Source organism: Zingiber officinale, chromosome 7B, assembly GCF_018446385.1.
Source record: "Zingiber officinale cultivar Zhangliang chromosome 7B, Zo_v1.1, whole genome shotgun sequence".
NCBI classification, from domain to species: domain Eukaryota; kingdom Viridiplantae; phylum Streptophyta; class Magnoliopsida; order Zingiberales; family Zingiberaceae; genus Zingiber; species Zingiber officinale.
In genome coordinates this window covers 99463134-99482858 of record NC_055999.1, presented here as the reverse complement: position 1 = coordinate 99482858, position 19725 = coordinate 99463134, and positions in this window count along the sequence as shown.

Here is a 19725-nt window from a genome sequence, read left to right as displayed (position 1 = left end):
TCAGTCTGATCCTTCACCTGATACTGAGCCCTTGCCTGTGTCTAGTGAGATCACTCATGAGGCACCGCCAACACCAAGGCAATCTAGGATAGCCTCTAGTCATCCCCAAGACCAGATTGTGGGAGACATTCAACAAGGGGTTAGGACTAGGTCATTCTTTAGAAATGAGTCTAATGAGGTCGCCTTGATCTCAGAAATCGAACCAAAATTAGTTGATGAGGCATTGCACGATCCTGATTGGATCATAGCTATGCAAGATGAGTTAGGTCAATTTGAAAGGAGCCAAGTGTGGGACTTAGTTCCTAGACCTAAGAAGATCACCATTATTGGAACCAAATGGGTCTTCAAAAATAAGTTAAACCAAAAGGGAGAAGTCGTAAGAAACAAGGCAAGACTTGTAGCCAAGGGCTATAGTCAAGTCGAAGGCCTTGATTATGATGAGACTTATGCTCCCGTGGCTCGATTAGAGTCCATTCATTTAATGCTAGCTTTTGCTGCACATAGAGGCTTCAAGCTCTATCAAATGGACGTTAAATCGGCCTTCTTAAATGGTTTCATTAAAGAAGAGGTCTATGTTGAACAACCACCGGGGTTTGTGAATACCGAAGCTCCAAACCACGTGTACAAGCTCAAGAAAGCTCTTTATGAGCTTAAACAAGCACCTCGAGCATGGTACGAAAGGTTGTCAACTTACTTATTAGAAAAGAGTTTTGTAAGAGGTCAAATAGACCCAACACTATTTTTGCGTAGAGATGGTGAAAACATATTTGTAGCCCAGGTGTATGCCGATGACATAATTTGTGGCTCAAATAACAAGGGCTATTTGAATGAATTTATCACTCACATGGAAAGTGAGTTTGAGATGAGTCTGGTGGGAGAATTGACATTCTTTCTTGGACTTGAAATCAAACAAACTCGAGATGGTATTTATGCCCATCAAACAAAATACACTCAAGAGATGCTCAAGAAATTCAAAATGAGTGACTCTAAGGAAGTATCCACTCCAATGGCGACGAGCACTTGCCTAGACAATGATGAGAATGGAAAACCAGTTGATCTAACGCAATATAGAAGCATGATCGGTAGTCTTCTATATCTCACAGCTAGTCGACCGGACATACTTTTTGCTGTGGGCATGTGCGCTAGATATCAAGTCTGTGCCAAGGAATCTCATTTAATTGCAGTTAAGAGAATTCTGAGATACCTTAAGGGCACAATTAGAGTAGGTTTATGGTACCCTCGTAGAGAGTCTTTTGACTTGATAGGTTATACCGACTCCGATTATGCTGGGTGCAAATTGGATCGGAAAAGCACTAGTGGAGGTTGCCAATTTTTAGGTTCATCATTGGTTAGTTGGTCAAGTCAGAAGCAACATTGTGTTGCTCTCTCCACGACCGAGGTTGAATACATTGCCATGGGAGAGAGTGTATCACAATTGTTGTGGATGATCCACACTCTAGAAGATTATGGGCTTTCGTATAAGGGAGTGCAAGTGTTGTGTGACAACATCAGCACAATAAACCTAACGAAAAATCCAGTCCATCATTCAAGGACCAAACACATTGAAGTGCGTTATCACTTCATTAGAGATCACGTAGCTAGGGGAGACATTGCACTCACATATGTTGAGTCAAAGTCAAACCTAGCCGATATTTTCACCAAACCTCTTCCGGAAAATGAATTTAGTCATTTGAGGAGAGAATTGGGAATGTGTTTGGCTCAATAAGCCATTGGGACCCCATCATGATCAATAAGGACAATTAAAACAGCAAGAGAAATTGGGAAATTAATTTGGGCAACTTGGGGACATCTCACACAAACTATAGGATCAACAAATGATTTTTGTTTGCTAGAAATGGGGTGAGATGCTAGGATCAGCCGAATTATTCAAAATGTATCATGCATCCCTTGAATAATTAGGTTGAAGAGACATAAATTGAGTATGGGAAAGACCATTACATAATTCATGTATATTTGGTTCTTAGATCTTACTCATATATTCCAACCAAGGAAACTTGGTTGGACCTTTACCTAGAAAGTATGTAACGTTGGTTAATGGACTGTTTGATACATTTGAATGATACTTTTCATGATTTTGATTGAAACTAGGATAAGTCCTTGAAAGAATGATAGCAAGTTGGTTATATTTTGACAAACTTGAAACTGAACATAACAAAGGTCGAAAATTTCAGTTTTCAGGCCTTAAGTTGTCTGTATTCTAAATGTCTGAAACTTTCAGGCAATAAACAATTTCAGACCATAATCTTTAGGAAATAGTTATGCCTATCGATTCTTCAGGTTCTAGGTACTGAACTTGGAAGTTTTCCTGGAGAAACTTCTACGAATTATCGAACATCTCTACGAATTTCAGTTACTGAAATTACTGGAGAAATTTAAGTATCAGACACTGATCGGTCTACGGACCGATCTCTCCACCCTTCTGTGTGTAATCTGATCGGTCCAGGGACCGGTCAGGTTTATTTTGTACGCCAGGAAGAGTCATCTGATCGGTCCGGGGACCGATCAGGTCAGCCTGGCACGCAGAGCCCGCTACTGATCATTCTCTGATCGGTCTACAGACCGATCAGTGACTACTGATCGTCTCCTGATCGGTCTACATACCGATCAGGAGGCTCCCGGATCGGTCCAGAGACCGATTAGGAGGCTCCTGATGTCTCCTGATCGGGCAGCCGTCCGATCATTTCATCATCTGTACACCCATCAGTAAACCCTTAAATCTTCCCGATCCTTTCTTTTCCCCTTTCACGCGGAAGCCCTAGCCGACTCTTCCCTACTCCTCACTTCTTCTCCTCTCTTTGCACGCCGGAACCCTATCCAAAGCTCTAGCCATCCGAAGCTCTAGCCATCCCAGCAGCCACACGATACTTCAATGGCACCAAGGTAACTCCTTACTTCTCTAGAACTTGGCATTTCGGTTTCATTTCTCACCATATCTGTGCTTTTTGGTGTTGGTGGCTCCGGTGCTCACTTACTTGCCCTATTGGATCACATTGTTACACCTTAGGAAGAAACAAGTGGGTGAGGGGACCTCTAAGTCACCTGAGAAGTCTAAGTCGAAGTCTAAGGCTCCCTCCCGACCTCAACCATCTGTCTCCGGGAGATTTCCAAACCAACATTATGAGGAAGCTTTTAAACAAAGAACCTTTAAATTACTTCCTTGTAGGTCGGTGGATCGAAAGTTCATGGACGAATTTTGTCCAACTGTGTCAGAAATCATTGCATATTACAAACTTGATTCACTTGTATATTTAGAACGAGATATCAATTTTGACTTAGTATCTGAGTTTTATAACAACCTTCATCAAACTAATGATGTAAGTTATAAAACAAAAGTTGCTAAGCAAACTCTTGATTTCAGTTTCTCAGCTTTCTTTGACTATCTAGCTTGCCGGAGGTGTTCCGAAAATGTCTTTTCGATATATTCTGACCTACCAGACCCCCTACCCTCACCTTTTGATGTCACACCTGACTCCGTCTATGAGTATTTCTTCAGACAACCTAGACCGGGTGAGCTTGATGAGCTAGATGTTGATTTCCCTACTTTTGCAGCCTTGAGATTATCTCCTCAAGATTACATTCTTTTTAAAATTGTCACGAACTACCTTCTGTCTATCACATCTAAACCATTGTCTGAGATCCGACCATATCATTGCCTGATGCTTTATGGATTGCGTCGGCGTCTTGACTTTGACATCATGTCTAGCATCTACTCTTCGATCATCTCCTATAGTGAGCCAAACAACTTCACTGTTTATATGCCTTATGGGCATATAATTACAGATTGGCTCGAGACCCTTCAGATTGATGTTTCCAAGGGTAGAATAGTCAAAATGGTCAGGCAGGATTGCAGACTTGGGAAACAGGCATTTTCCAAGTCCGGCATCATAGGACAAAATGGGGATGTTCAGTGGAAGGATGGGAGAGCTCTAGGTGAGTTACCACAGGGACCTCCACGGCAGGTTGCGGCTGCTCCTGTTGCTCCTCCTGCTGCTGTTGCTGACGATGGAGAGGCAGATCCTGATCTGCGCTGGCAGATCGCCGAGCTGGAGAGTCGTTTTAATCGGCACGATGAGCTGCTGGTTGCTGAGCTCCACGGGCTGCGTGTCCGGATTGACCAGCGCTATGATGAGTTACGCAGTTAGCAATTGGCGACACATCAGGCGATCATGGGATGGATGGCCAGATACCCACCTCCGCAGGATTTCCCGGGCTATCCATCCTCGAGCAGCGGCATGCCACCTCAGGGATCCACTCCTCCCATTGATGATGCTGATGCTCCTCATGATGAGGAGGCTGACTGATACACATTGTTCTTTGATGTCATCTTGACTGTCTATGTTTTGGATGTTGTTTGTTGGATATTTATGTCTGACCTGGATACTTGCTGATTACATCTATTTATGCTGTTCATTTTCTTGTTTTTCTTTATGTTTCACTTCCTATTGGCTATTAATTTGTTGTTCGTATGTCATGTCTTGTATGTCTCTTATCTCTTTATTACTGTCTTATAATACACTTAGAGAGCACTTTCGGTGGATTGAGAAAAAGACAGTATGGGTTAAGGGGGAGTCTGTTAACGTTTTCTTACCTAATTGGCACCTTTTCGGTGTTTGACAAAGGGGGAGAAGATAACTAAGTTTAGAGATAAATGGAAGTTTGGGTTGAGGGGGAGGACCTTGATTCCCCTATCCTTACATGGTGTTGTATCTATCTTAGGGGGAGGATCTTGATTCCCCTAAAATTAGGGAAATATGAACATTTCTGATCTAAACTTAAATCGGGTTGTCAAACAACAAAAAGGGGGAGATTGTTGATACAGTCTGACCTGCCTGTTGTTTTGATGTTGACACTGATTTAAGTTTGTATCAGATATTAATTAAACTCAGATTGATTATTGATCAAGGTTGATCATGTGGAGAGGAAAAGTCCAAGTACGGATACTTCGCACGCAAGTCGGAGAGGGCTCGGTAGCTCGTTATCCGGACTAGGTCAGAGAGGGCTCGGTAGCTCGTTCTCTAGACCGGACGAAGTCGGAGAGGGCTTGGTAGCTCGTTCTTCGGACTAGGTCAGAGAGGGCTCGATAGCTCGTTCTCTGGACCGGGAAGTCGGGAAGGGCTCGGCAGCTCGTTCTCCCGACTAGGTCAGAGAGGGCTCGGTAGCTCGTTCTCTGGACCGGACGAAGTCGGAGAGGGCTCGGCAGCTCGTTCTCCGGACTAGGTCAGAGAGGGCTTGGTAGCTCGTTCTCTGGACCAGGAAGACGTTAGGGTTTAGGGCTGGAAGGCTCTAAAACTAACACAGGGACATTGGATCGGTCTGTTGACCGATCCAGTGATACTCTGGTTATCTGGATCGGTCGACAGACCGATCCAGTGATACCTTTAGGTATCTGATCGGTCGATGAACCGATCAGTAACCACACAGAAGCTTTCTGTGGGTTATCTGATCGGTCTGTGGACCGATCAGTAACCACACAGAAACTTTCTGTGGGTTATCTGATCGGTCTGTGGACCGATCAGTAACCACACAGAAGATTTCTGTGGGTTATCTGATCGGTCTGGTGACCGATCAGTAACAAGCGACGAAGACTCAGAACCGTAAGGGGATCGGTCTGTGGACCGATCCACACACAGGCTGATCGGTCCACAGACCGATCAGAGTCTTCCCAGACCGATCAAGATGAGTCCTGATCGGTCCAGAGAGCTATGGATAGGTTTGTTGACCGATCCACAACATGTCGTTTGTTTCTGCTGCTTCTCTGATATTTCTGATTCACTTCTGATTCACCTGATCAAATCATCTGCTGTGAGATTTTTAAGTTACAGGTTGCAGGTATCATGCCATTGGGTAATTTCAAATGAAGCTCCATCAGAAGAATAAGAACAAGCGCCCTTTATGCTGTATTTCACTGCAAGTGATGCAATTCGAGCTTCAACGTTCACTCGCCGCGATCAGTTGGACTCTTGCTCATTGGTTCGAGCTCAGAGACACCAGTGAAGACCATGGATGGTATTGGTGTGAGTTCAGAGAACCAGATGAGAAGGAAGAGTGATTGGCGACGCCTGAGTTGGTTGCAGTGATTCGACACAGGTGACAGTGATTCGGGACAGTGAGAAAGCAGAATAAGAAGAAGGAAGAAGAGAGGTTTGCTAAGGTTCTGGAAAAACTCTCTCCGTCGATCAAGCAAGAGGCTGTGTGTTGTTGAGCTCTTGGCTGAAGACTTCCTTCTGTCTTTGCGTGCGTTTTGCTTCGTGGCTGTAAGTTTCATTTGTTCAATCCTTTAGCCACTGAACTCTGTAAGTCATTGTGCTTTATTTTCAAATCTATTCTGACTTTTGTGGAGAGGTTACTCCACCGAGAAGGAGAAATACTTAGCCGGAATTTGTCCGGGGTGTGATCTACCGAAAAATCAAGGGATCGTCCACCTTACGGACACGCCGAGGATAGGGGCAAGTTATCCCTGAACCTCGTACATCGTTTTGTTAGTGGTGATTGTTTTCCTTCCTTGCATCAGTGTTCTTTTTGTTTATTTCTGCTGTGCTAACAAAGTTTTGTGAGAAAATTGATTGATTTTTAGAGGAGGCTATTCACACCCCCCTCTCTAGCCATCCGAAGGTCCTAACAGAAAGAAGCTGCTACTGTGAGACAGAGTCCAATCAAGAAGAAAGGAAAGAATACTGGAGTGAAACCTAAAAGCAAGTTGACTTGCTTTAATTGTTCCAAGAAGGGTTACTATGCTCGGGAGTGCATTGGGCTGAAAAAGGTAAATCCACTACTAGAAAACTAGGCTTTTGAGACAAATATTTTAAGAAAGTGACAAAATTCATCTCAAATACTACGTAATTAAGATAGTAATAATAGATGTCTCAAAATTTTACATGGAGACATTAAATTTAAGACAATATTTAAGATTTTATCTCAAATTCAACTAAATAAGACACTTAATAAAGACGGTTAGAAATATAATTATATAAGACATTCAAATAAGACAGTAAAAAAAATATTTGTCTCAAATTATTTTAATTATGATTCGTCAGAACGGTCGCGGTATCTGTCACGGATTCTACTGTTCTAGGTCTAATATCATTTCACGGAATGGTTGTAGCTCGGATTTATATATATACATTATATAATAATTATACAATAATAACAACAAAAATATATTTTTAAATTTAACTTAATTAATGAATTTATATATATATGCGGAGAGAGACAGAGAGGGGATGATATTAATTAAAACTAATTAAAATTAAATTTAATTAAATTTATTTAGGAAAATAAAAATAATATAATTAATAGTTAATATGAAAATAAATTTATATGATTATATAGAATTTTTTAGATTTTTTAAAAATTTAAAATGAATTTTTATTATATTTTATTATATTTTATTATATTTTATTATATCATGTATTTAAATCAGTATATTTTAGAAAATTAATTTTATTATCAAAACAAAGTTATAAGTTCTAAATTTGTATAAATTTAATTTAATTAAATTTATTTAGGAAAATAAAAATAATATAATTAATAGTTAATAAGAAAATAAATTTATATGATTATATAGAATTTTTTAGATTTTAAAAAAATTTAAAATGAATTTTTATTATATTATATATTTAAATCAGTATATTTTATAAAATTAATTTTATTTATCAAAACTAAGTTATACGCTCTAAATTTGTATAAATTTAATTTAATTAAATTATTTAGGAAAATAAAAATAATATAATTAATAGTTAACATGAAAATAAATTTATATGATTATATAGATTTTTTTTATTTTTTAAAAATTTAAAAGGAAATTTTATTATATTTTATTATATTATATATTTAAATTAGTATATTTTAGAAAATTGATTTTATTTAAAAACTAAGTTATAAGTTGTAAATTTTTATTAATGTTGTTTTCTAATTTCTCTTCTCTTCTCAACTTCGCTTCTCACGAGCCTGAGCCCTAAATCACTTCATCGCTGCTCTTATCGCTGTCGTTGCCCCAGCTGTTGCTGCCGCCGCTTCCGCCGTTGCCGTCGATTTTGCCGCCGCCACCACTTCCGCCGCTTCCGCCGCTTCCGCCTTCTTCGTCTTCTTCTCACCCTATTGTGCTCACCTTGTGATCTACCCGATCAAGCCACGTCGGTAAATCAATTTACATGGTATATCTCTTATTACCTTTGATTTGATTTTAATAGTATTTTGTTGCAGCGCTGGTTGAAAATTTTTTTGGATGCAGTGGCGAAATTAGGCTAATTTTAATTGTGATAAATTGCAAATCAGAAAGAGGAAATTGTCTGTTGGTGATGTTGGGAGTGATAGGAAATTAATCACACCACTCCAAAATTTGACAAGTTTTAGCTTGTTGTTCAAGTTTTGCTTCTATTTTGGGTTCCCCATCCTATTGAAATTAAGATGTTCAATAAAAGGTTAATATAATTACTTTTGAGAATCCAACAATTTTAAGATTATTACTTATTGTATACCAAATAAAGCAAGCATACTTTTACAAGATTCACTCATACACTCACTTCTATAATCTATTCATAAGGTTTTAGATCTAGTGATGATTTTTTGCATTACAATTGAAGATAGGTGGTCAATCCTTTGATGTCATGATGCACATTTAATTTTTTTTTACAATTTCGTTTGTAGGCATTGAATATCGACAGTTCTGAAGTTAGAGCTTTATCACATTGGAGAGAACTTCTAGAAAAGCTGTTGTTCTTTTATAAATTATTGTCAAATAGATTATTTTTCATAAATGTATAAATCTGATGTACTACTCTTCCTTTTATAAATGATTGTTTTTATCAATATACTGTTCCTCGATAAAGACCGGTGATATGGAAAAAAGTTGGATTCATTCAAAGAATAGGAATTCAGAAGAATATAGGAGAAAAGTTGATGAATTTTTAGAGTTAGCTTACAAAGACAAAACTGAAGATAGCAGAATTTATTGCCCATGTTGTGATTGCAAGAATCGTTATTTTGTCTCTAAGGTAGATGATAGGATGCATATTATTGTTAGAGGATTTTATAACAAATATAGAGTTTAGGTTTATGAAAATAGTGACTCCTATTCTAAATCAAATGAAATCTCAAATAGATGCACTTCAATCAAAGTTAGAGAATCATGAATCCCCATTGACTCATCTTCGCATGGAATCTAGTGACTTTAGTAATCAAAAGGTATCTTGACTTTATTTAAATAACTAATTTTTTTTTTGATGAATTTTGATAGTTTTGTGATACATACACTATTTTTTATTTAGACTACAGATAATAGTATTTCACATGTACAAGGATTGGGTAACTAATAGGTACAAATATCTGAAATAATTCATGTTATTTCATTCTATTCCTCCATCATTCTTTTTGTGCATGTACAACCTTAACATCTAGCAGTATAATATGTTTTCAGTCAGCTCTTTTTGTCTTCTTAATTGTAAAGATTTAAAAAAAACTCAGTTCAACTTATATTAGATGGTTAACATGTAATACATGTAACATTAATGCTTAGAAATTAGTGTTAATTTTTCAACTTTTAAAGTTTGTTTGGTGTTTCCTAAAATGAAATATGAGCAATCGTGCATACTTCTGTCATGCTTCATATTTCCTTTTCTTCCTCCCATCTTAAATTTTTGTGTATTCCAGGACTAGACTACTTCATGCAAACTTGTTGTAGCCTCTGAAAGATGTTGAAACTATAAATGTTTGATTAGATTGCTTGAGTTATTTGTTTTATTTATATACATAGTTGCAAGAAAGAGGATTGCATATTAGATGAAGAGATTTCTTATTGAAAAGTTTTGTTTATTGATTTTTTTGAACAGTGTATATTATAAATCATCTTTATGATCTCTAATAAGAGTTTTTTTTTTTTTTTTTATGTTTAGGATTCTGATGAAGAAGGATTATAAAAGTTATCTCCAGATCATAAGGAATTATTCTTTAGGCTTTCTCTTGTGTAACTTTCATGGAAATAGTAGTTTTTTTTATCAAATTAATAATGAATATGTAGATATTTCTATTATTGGATGAATGTTGGCATGAAACTTATGTACTGACTAGCTTGTAAGTTAAAAAATATTTGAATTTTATATTATGTATATCACTTTTAATTTATAAAGAGAGTTTTTCCTTTTGTTTTGAAATGACAGTTCAATTAATCTGATCTAGATTAATTTGTATAGTAAATGTTCCTTTAAGATTATTAATTTTTGTCACAAATGGTGCATTAACAAATCAAAACATTAGATACAATAATTTACTATTTTCACTTCTATTTGAGACGGCACATTACCATCTCAATTTAGTGTCTCTAGTTTTTTTTCACAAGATAAGACATAACAATTGAGATAAAAAAATAACTGTCTTAAATATTTTTGAGACAATTGAACAACCGTCTTATCACTGTCTTAAATAGCATTTGAGACAGTACAACTATCTCAATATTTTTTTGAGACACTTGTATTGGGGACGGCTACATTACCGCCCAGTAACTTTATTTCAAGTCATATAATTTATTTATCTTCTTTATATATACTTTATTTCCATATATGTTATACATTACATATATAATATATTAAATCTTATTTATTTTCTTATTCTTTTTTAATTATATATTTTATATTATATATAATATATTATTTATGGAAATAATATGTTATGTGTTTCTTTTATATATATATATTCCTATTTAATTATATTTATGCTTTATAATTTATATTATACATAATATTATATATATATATATTTTATTTTTATATTAATTAGATGAATAATCGCTATAAATTTATATATACTAAATTTTATCCCTAAATACTAAGTCCTTTAATTCCTATCTACTAAGGTTTATCCACATGTTTTAATTTCTTACTTGTTTAATTTATATTATATACTTTATATTATACATAATATTTCTTTTTTTCACATTCTTATATTTTTTAATAATATATAATTTACATTATATATTTTATATTATACATAATATTTCTTATTTACATGTTCTTACATTTATTTTTTATAGTATATATATATATATATATATATATATATATATAATATGTTATTTATATTTCATTTCCATATTATTTAGAAGAATTATTTATACACATAAATTATATAAATACTAAATATTTATATATTGGTATCTTATTATTTTTTTAATAAAATTCCCTATATATCCACATATATAAAAATCCGTAAGTTATAGGTTTTATAAATGCTAAATCATTTATATTATTTTTATAAAACTTAATACTAAGTCTAAATAGAAGCCTATATTCATATACTAATTTTATATTTATATACATCTATTTTTATATTAGCTATCCATGGTAACATATAATTCAGGTTATAGTTTCTTAATACTAAGTCATTGCATAAATTTCGTATCCATATACTAATTTCATATTTATGTATATCCATGTATATATCACATATATATGGTAATATATATTTCAATATTATAGTTTTTTAATTATAATGTATACTATATATTCTACATAATACACGTTATACATATATATTATATTCTTTTTTTTTGTTTAGTTATATATGTTTATAATATGTATAATATATTACTAATGTTTTACTTCTATATTAATTAGATAATAATCTGTATAAAAATTTATACACATATGTTATGTAAATACTAGGTCTATAAATTTTGTATATTTAGGTCCTACTATTTTCTTAGTATACTTGATTAATCAAATTTCGATAATTGAGGGCTAGCTGAATTAATTAAATATATTTATGTAAGTGAATTTTTAATTAAATCAAATGAGCAATTATTATTAACCCAATAAATACCCTTAATTAAATAAATTTAAAATCTAATTATAATTAATCCAATAAATCCTTTAATTAAATAAATCTGAATTCTAATTAAATTATAATTTAATTCAATAATTTTTCTTAATTAAATAAATATGGATTCTAATTAAATTATAATTTAATTCAATAAATTCCCTTAATTAAATAAGTAATTTTGGACACTACATGAAGACTAGAAGCTTTGAACTCTGAAAAAAAGTCCAGTTGGTCTGGAGGATCAATCTGGCAACAGGTAAATTCTCCTGAAAGGAGTAGGTGAGGATGTGTTCCCCAAAGAGGGAACAGTAGGCGTCGGTTCGATCTAGAGTTTCAATGAAACTCAAAGTCAGAACCGGACAGTCAGAGGCTGTCAAACTTCAGTTTATATATATATATATATATATATATAATTTTATGTCTGCACTAACTTTATTTTGCAAAAAATAAGGGGCTGGAAAAAGCTGGTCCGGGTGCTTGAAACTGGTCCGGGCGGCCCGAGCTGGTCCGAGTGCTCGGAACTGGTCCGGGCGCCCGAAGTCGGTCCAGGCGCCCATAACTCAAAAGTTATCGCCAACCTGATGTGGCGCGCGTGGAGTGGTCGAGTCACGTGGTCCAGGTGCCCGGAGGGGTTCCGGGCGCTCGGAACAGCCTATAAAAGCAGTTTCGACCAAGAGCTTCAATACAACACAACGAACGACTTTCTCTTTTTCAAGATGCTCAAAAGATGATCCGACAAAGCCGTAACTCAACTCCAATGACCGGAAGCTTTAAATTCTCTGTTCTTAATTGTCAGTATAATTTCCATTACTGCTTTAAATCATTGTATTTGTAAATCTATGAATTTATAGTGATTTCCCACCAAAAGCACTCTTACGTGCGAGCTTTGGAGTAGGAGTCGCCACAAGCTTCGAACCAAGTAAAATCTTGGTGTTTGCATTGTGTCTTTTTTCTTTTCTGCTATGTATTTACTTAAAGTTTTATTTACTTTCCTTAATGGTATGCTTGACAAGGAAATCTATATGGTTTAGCCAGAAGGTTTCATTACTAAAGGCCAAGAAAAGAAAATATGTAGACTTAAAAAGTCTATATATGGGCTAAAGTAAGTATCAAGATAATAGAACATAAGATTTAACAAGTTATTTTATCTTATGGCTTTGAGATAATCAATGAGGATCATTATATTTTCCTAAAAAGGAAAAAAGAAAAGTATATTATTTTATCATTATATGTTGATGTTATGCTGATAGCTGAAAATGACATAGGGTGTGTGAATGAAGTCAAGAAGTGGTTGTGATCATAATTTGATACAATGGATATGGGAGAAGCAGAGTACATCTTAGGCGTGAAGATCATTAGAGATCGTTCTAAAATACTTTTGGGTCTGCCACAAGAGTCTTATATAAATAAGATGTTACATCATTTTAGTATGTCTAATTGCAACGTAAATATATACCTATTTGAAAGATACTATTTTGACCAAGAGTATGAGTCCCAAAACTCCTGAAGAAATAACAAAGATGAATAAAAAATCATATGGCAGTGTTATTGGTAATTTGATGTACACTATGTTGTATACACACCCCGATATTAGCTTAGTCATTCACTTCCAGTCGAATCCAGGACTGAGACATTGGAAGATTATAAAAAGAATATTTATATATTTGAAGGTGACAATAGATTATTATCTTTATTTTCAAGGATCAGATATAAATCTAAAAAGTTATTCATATGCAGATTGGGTTGGGAACCTGGATGATAGAAAATTCACATCAGACTATGTGTTCTTACTAAATGGCGGCACCATCTCATAGAACAGTAAGAAACAGACTTGTGTAGCTTTGTCAACTATAGAAGCTGAATATGTGGCATGTTTAGTGGCTGTGCAAGAAGCAGTCTATTTAAGAAGGTTTCTGAAGTATTTGAAGATTGTTAAGGATAGTGGGAGTCCGTCCAGTAACTATCTACTATGACAGTCAAGCTGCAATAACTTTCTCGAAGGATCCCAAATATCATAGCAAGGGGAAGCATGTAGCTATAAAATATAACGATGTGGGGGATGTTGTGACTAAAAGGAAGGTAATTCTTGAGTATGTCCCTACATGTACTATGCCTGCAGATCCTTTTGCTAAGCCATTAACTAAAGAGTCATTTCAAGGATATGTGAAGTCTTTGAGACTTTGTAAAATGCAACACTTTGTAAAGATAATTAGAAATATGAAATATCATGATCTGTTCAGTGTAAAATATCTATATTGCATTTGGATAAAGTCTCGCTGAGCATCTTGGCAGGTTGAGATTAGTCCACTCACATGGATAATCATCTTTATTTGTTAAGTATAAATAGAGATAAGACTGTTACTTATGAGACAACTTATGTAACTGTGGACAGAGGCATCACAATAAGTTAAGATCACCTTGATAATTATGTCAAGATGAGATTATTTATGTATTAATAATGATCGAAGTAAATGAACCCATCATTTACTGAACTTGTTGAAAGCTAGATTTGAATTCATGAGTTGAATTCAGGATTAGACATTAGGTATGTTTAGATCAAAATCAATACGATGTTAAATTTGGAAAAGCATGCCCTCTTTTTAGTAAAGAGAATAACATCGTAATATGTAATTCATACCACATGTGCTATTGCGACAATAAGGATAGTAGAAGAATGAATTTCTATTTCTCTACTATGTGAGACCTTTGAGATTATAAGTTAATCTTAGTTTTACCCTAAGTGATTATTTAGCTATTTTCTTGAAGTTTTAATCAGTGACTGCTACTTTAGTATGTAACTTATGACTATAGATGATTCCATTTATGGAACATAACTAAGAAAGTAATTAATACGAATGAATAAATTCTAGCTAAAAAGAAAGATTAAATAGATTTACATCTTTTGATGTTATTCACTGGTTGATCCATTTCTATTATTGATCCTATCTGAAAGCTAGAAGATGGTATGTTGGCTTTGGTAGGCGGTTGCTCCAAGGACGATGGACCTCTAGAGATCTAGAAGAACTCGTCGACAATCTTGTGCACACTTAGATGAGTCGACAAAGCATTAGTGACCTAAGACCGGGTAGGAATCCATGGCTAGGCCCTCCGACACTCAAGTTAGTTTTCTTTCTTGCATGTGGAAGAAGAACAGAGCTTAGATGCAAAAAGTTAAGGTTGTGTCTGTTTACGTGCCTTTCCAACAGAGAGGATTCCCCCTTTTATACCACCTCACTTAACCTCCATAGTCATGAGGTGGTCTCCGGTTTGTTAGGAGATGAGAAAAGTACAATCTGGACTTTGTGCTATAATTATCAGAGGAATCTTTTTCTTACCCTAGATGTACCTCCTTTGTCGTTTGTGAGTTGAGTTCTTCATGAAGTGCCACTTGTTCGTTGAACATATCTTGGCCGATCATTGAGCCGACCATTTGTTTAAAATACCTCTCGTTGCATACGCCTAGGCTGGTCGCTGAGCTGGCCGCACACTTAGAATACTCTTCTATCAATTATATCTCGCCTAACCATATATCCCGATAGGTCTTCTATTACATGTATCTCGGTCAGTCATATTTTTGGAATACCTTTTGTTGCAGATAACCCGACTTGTCATATATTTGGAATACCTTCTATTGCAGATAACCTGGCCGGTTATATATTTGGAATACCTTCTGTTGTAGATAACCCGGCCGGTTATATATTTGGAATACCTTCTTTTGCAGATAACCTGGTCGGTCATATATTTGGAATATCTTCTGTGGCAGACAACCCGACTAGTCATATAGTTGGAATATCTTCTGTTGCAGATAACCCGGCCGGTCATATATTTGGAATACCTTCTGTTGCAAATAACCCGACCGGTTATATATTTGGAATACCTTCTGTTGTAGATAACCCGGCCAGTCATATATTTGGAATACCTACTGTGGACGAGAACCCGACCGGTCATATATTTGGAATACCTTCTATGGTAGATAACTTGGCCGGTCATATATTTGGAATACCTTCTGTGGCAGATAACTTGGCCGGTCATATATTTGGAATACCTTATGTTGCAAATAACTCGGCTGGTCATATATATATATATATATATATATATATATATTTGGCCGTATTCTGGAATCCTGACCGGATTAAGCTTATTTAGGCCCGATCCACCTTTCCCGACCGAGTGAATACGTTAGACCTATCATCTTGTTATTCGGTCAGTCTTCGTCTGACTGTTCATATGATACACGCTTGATAAGACCAACCACCTTTAAGTCTGGTTAGACTCATGTGCCTTTGGGCGCATACATAGAGCCTTGTACTCAGCCGACCTTCCTAGGGCCACTCATATATTGAAGGCTAAATGCCTTTATGCCCATTCGGGTTTCTATCCATCTAGGCACATACATGGAACCTCATATCCGATCGGCCTTCGTTCGACCAACTGTATGCTAAATCTTATATATATAAGAGTTAGTCTCTTCGAACCTGGCCGACCTTCCCTGTCCGGGCATACATATCACCTTATGCTCGACCGGGTCTAAGTGTCTCCACATCTTCTTAGCTTTAACTGCCAATTCACCTGAAAGACTCGCTTATAATAACTCGTATCAGTTATATATAGAAATAATTGTGAATATTTAATATGGAATATGCTCTTGACATATTGTGAGCGATTAGAGATATTCATATTGATGTAAATAAAAATTATTTAATTTAGATAAATAGCAAGACATGGATATCTCTAAGATAATGGTTGTGTGCTATCGGGAGATTAGATGTTTCTTGGATAATCGATATGTACCACCAGGAGAGAGGTTATCTTCCATTATGAGAGTGTCTTTGATTCATTTGGAAGAGCGGTTGCGGAAAATGTAATAACTTTGTTAGCATTAATCGCTTAGAGAGCGGCTATGTAAGGTATAATAATCTTCTTAGCGACTATCGCTCAGTGTGCTTATTATCACATGAACCATTTTCTCTAAGTATGAATTGGATGTTTTGATATGATTTTTGTAACTAAACTCTTATATAGTCTATGTGACTTATTTAGTCTTTGTGACTAACTAGTCTTAATGACTTACCTTGGACAAGTGGAGATGTAGGAAATCAGAATGTAGGCATGCCCACGTTGCCCACTTTTCTTTGGGACAAAATGTCCCTTTCACCTCTGAGATAATTCTCATTATAAAAGGAGCGCCCAATGTTGAGAAGAGGGTTTACTTTAGAACGGGAGATTTGTTTTCACCGTGGAAGGAGGAACATCCAAGCAACATGGATTTGGTTTATGGATTTGTCGAGGAGGTTCATTATAATCTTCTTGCCGACGAAGCACGGGAATTTGTTCTTCGTCTTCAAGGTATCACTTCGGGAGATCGTTGTAAGTTTTACAGTTTCCGATTTACAGAATATTGATTAATTGATCATGCATATCAATCATGTTAACAAGAAGAGAGTAAATCACGAAAGTTATTCGGCTAGCTGACCAACCTTCTAGGTGAGAAGACTGATTCGAATCCAAGACCTATTATGACAATTCTTCATTCGAGTACCAACTTGTGTCAATGGAGATAACAAGGGTCGTCTTGGCCAATGGTGAAGCCAGGAATTATAATATTCAGGCTAAAATTTTTAACAATAAATAAAATAATATACCTATAGTAGACATGAACAAATAACCATTAGAAATGAACACCGGTCATAAAAATTTTGATCGTTAATTCATTTTGTGAAGGAAGTTTAATTTTATCGTTAAATTTAATAATGAAATTTAATATCCATCACTTAGTGATGAAATTTAATATCCGTCGTTAAATTTAATGGCAGAATTTAATTCTCATTGCTAATTTTCTTAATATTTTTTAAAAGTAAATATTTAGAAAAACTTGTAATATTATTTCACAAAAATATTTCAGGAAATATTCTTTACAAGACAAATAGAACATCTATATAACTTGTATCTTTTACTTCAACCTAAATCTATAAAAAAATCATTTATCAATACGGTAGGAAAATTAATGATAGACATTAGAAATATATTAAAATGTAAATTATCAAAAGAAATTGACTGAGCCACGGAGGAACAATCTCGCACGAGCAATGAGTAGGTGGGTGAGGAGGGTTGGAGGAAGAAGAGATGTCGGATGAGAAAAAAAGATGTCAAAAGTAAAAGAGGAATTAGGGATATTAATTAGGATTTTATTTATTTAGATTTCCTTCTAAATTTGACATATAAAAAATAAAATGTCATACAAATACGCTGTGACATTTGTAGAAAATAAATTGAGGGACAAAGTCGGCAGACAAAACAAGAGATACTTGAGAAGAGGAGTTAGAATTTAGGAATCAAACTGGACATAGGCTCTTGGTTTAAATTGGACATGACTCCCGAGCTAAAAAAAAAAAAAATCAATAAGCAAATACAATATATATATCGATAATATTTGGGCCCCGGATTACGGTCCGGATAATTTTAATATGCGGCTCTACAGTAGGGGCGTAGCCATTTTAAGAGGGGGTGCGACTATCCCCTCTCATATTTTATTAAAAAATTATATATATATATATATATATATATATATATATATATATATAGCTCTAAGCCTCTGCCCTTGGTTGGCTTAAGTAACATGTATCCATTCTACTATTGGTAGAGAAATCCAATTTGGCTTTCTGCTTTTATACCATTTTTCATTACGTTATTTCTATCTCAATGTCCTTATTCTACTTTTCTAGTCCCAGGGTTATGATATTACGGTAGGACATTTAAATTATCATTCAGGTATTCATAATTCGAACCTCAGCTACGACGTATTTATAATTTTTTTTCCTCTAAATAAGGGGCGTAACTAAAGGATGCTGGGTTTCTGGACTGACCGCCGCGTGCGCTTCCCGATTTACTCTGGTGACCGATGGGAAACTTCTGTGAGACCGGGTCGGTCACCCCCAGAGATAGTCAATGAGGTTAATTGGGATTATCATTTTTGCCCGCTGCAAGCGCTTCCCGATTTACCTTGGTAGCCAGTGGGAAACTTCCGTGGGGCCGGGCCGGTTACCCCAGGCTCGACGTTACCCAACCTGGTTAATCATTCTTTTTGTTGGGGCACGTAACTAAAGGATGCTGGGCTCCTGAGCTGCCCGCTGCGAGCGCTTCCCGATTTACCCTGGTGGCCGGTGGAAAACTTCCGTGGGGTCGGGCCGAACACCCAAGGCTCGACGTTATCCAGCCTGGTTAATTATTTTTGCCCCCGGGGCTATGGTGCAATGGTAGGCCATCCAGATTATCACCCAGGTATCCGCGGTTCGAGCCCCAGCTATGGCGAATTTGCAAGAATTTTTCCTCCAAATGGAGCACGCAACTAAAGGATCCTGGGCTCCTGGACTGCCCGCTGCGAGCGCTTCCCGATTTACCCTAGTGACCGGTGGGAAACTTCCATGGGGTCGGGCCAGTCACCCCAGGCTCGACGTTACCCAACCTGGTTAATCATTTTTTTTGTATAAACAATCTTTTAGCGGCAGGGCATTCAGGTTGTCACCTAGGTACCCACGGTTCGAGCCCCAGCTATGACGAATTTGTAGGAAGTTTTTCTCTAAATGGGGCACGCAACTAAAGGATGTTGGGCTCCTGGGTTGCTTGCTGCGAGCGCTTCCCGATTTACCCTGGTGGCCGGTGAGAAACTTCTGTGGGGCCGCGTCGATCACTCCAGACTCGACATTACCCAATCTGGTTAATCATTATAGGTAAATTTCTAAAGAATACACTTCAAGTTTAATTTTATCTAAAAGATACTGATCCTATCCAAAAATCATGAAGAAGGCTATCTAAAAATGTAGCTCCGTGGTTGACCTCGTGAAGACTCTGCTCTGATCTATAACACGAGAAATGTCAGTATCGAGCCAGGGAAAG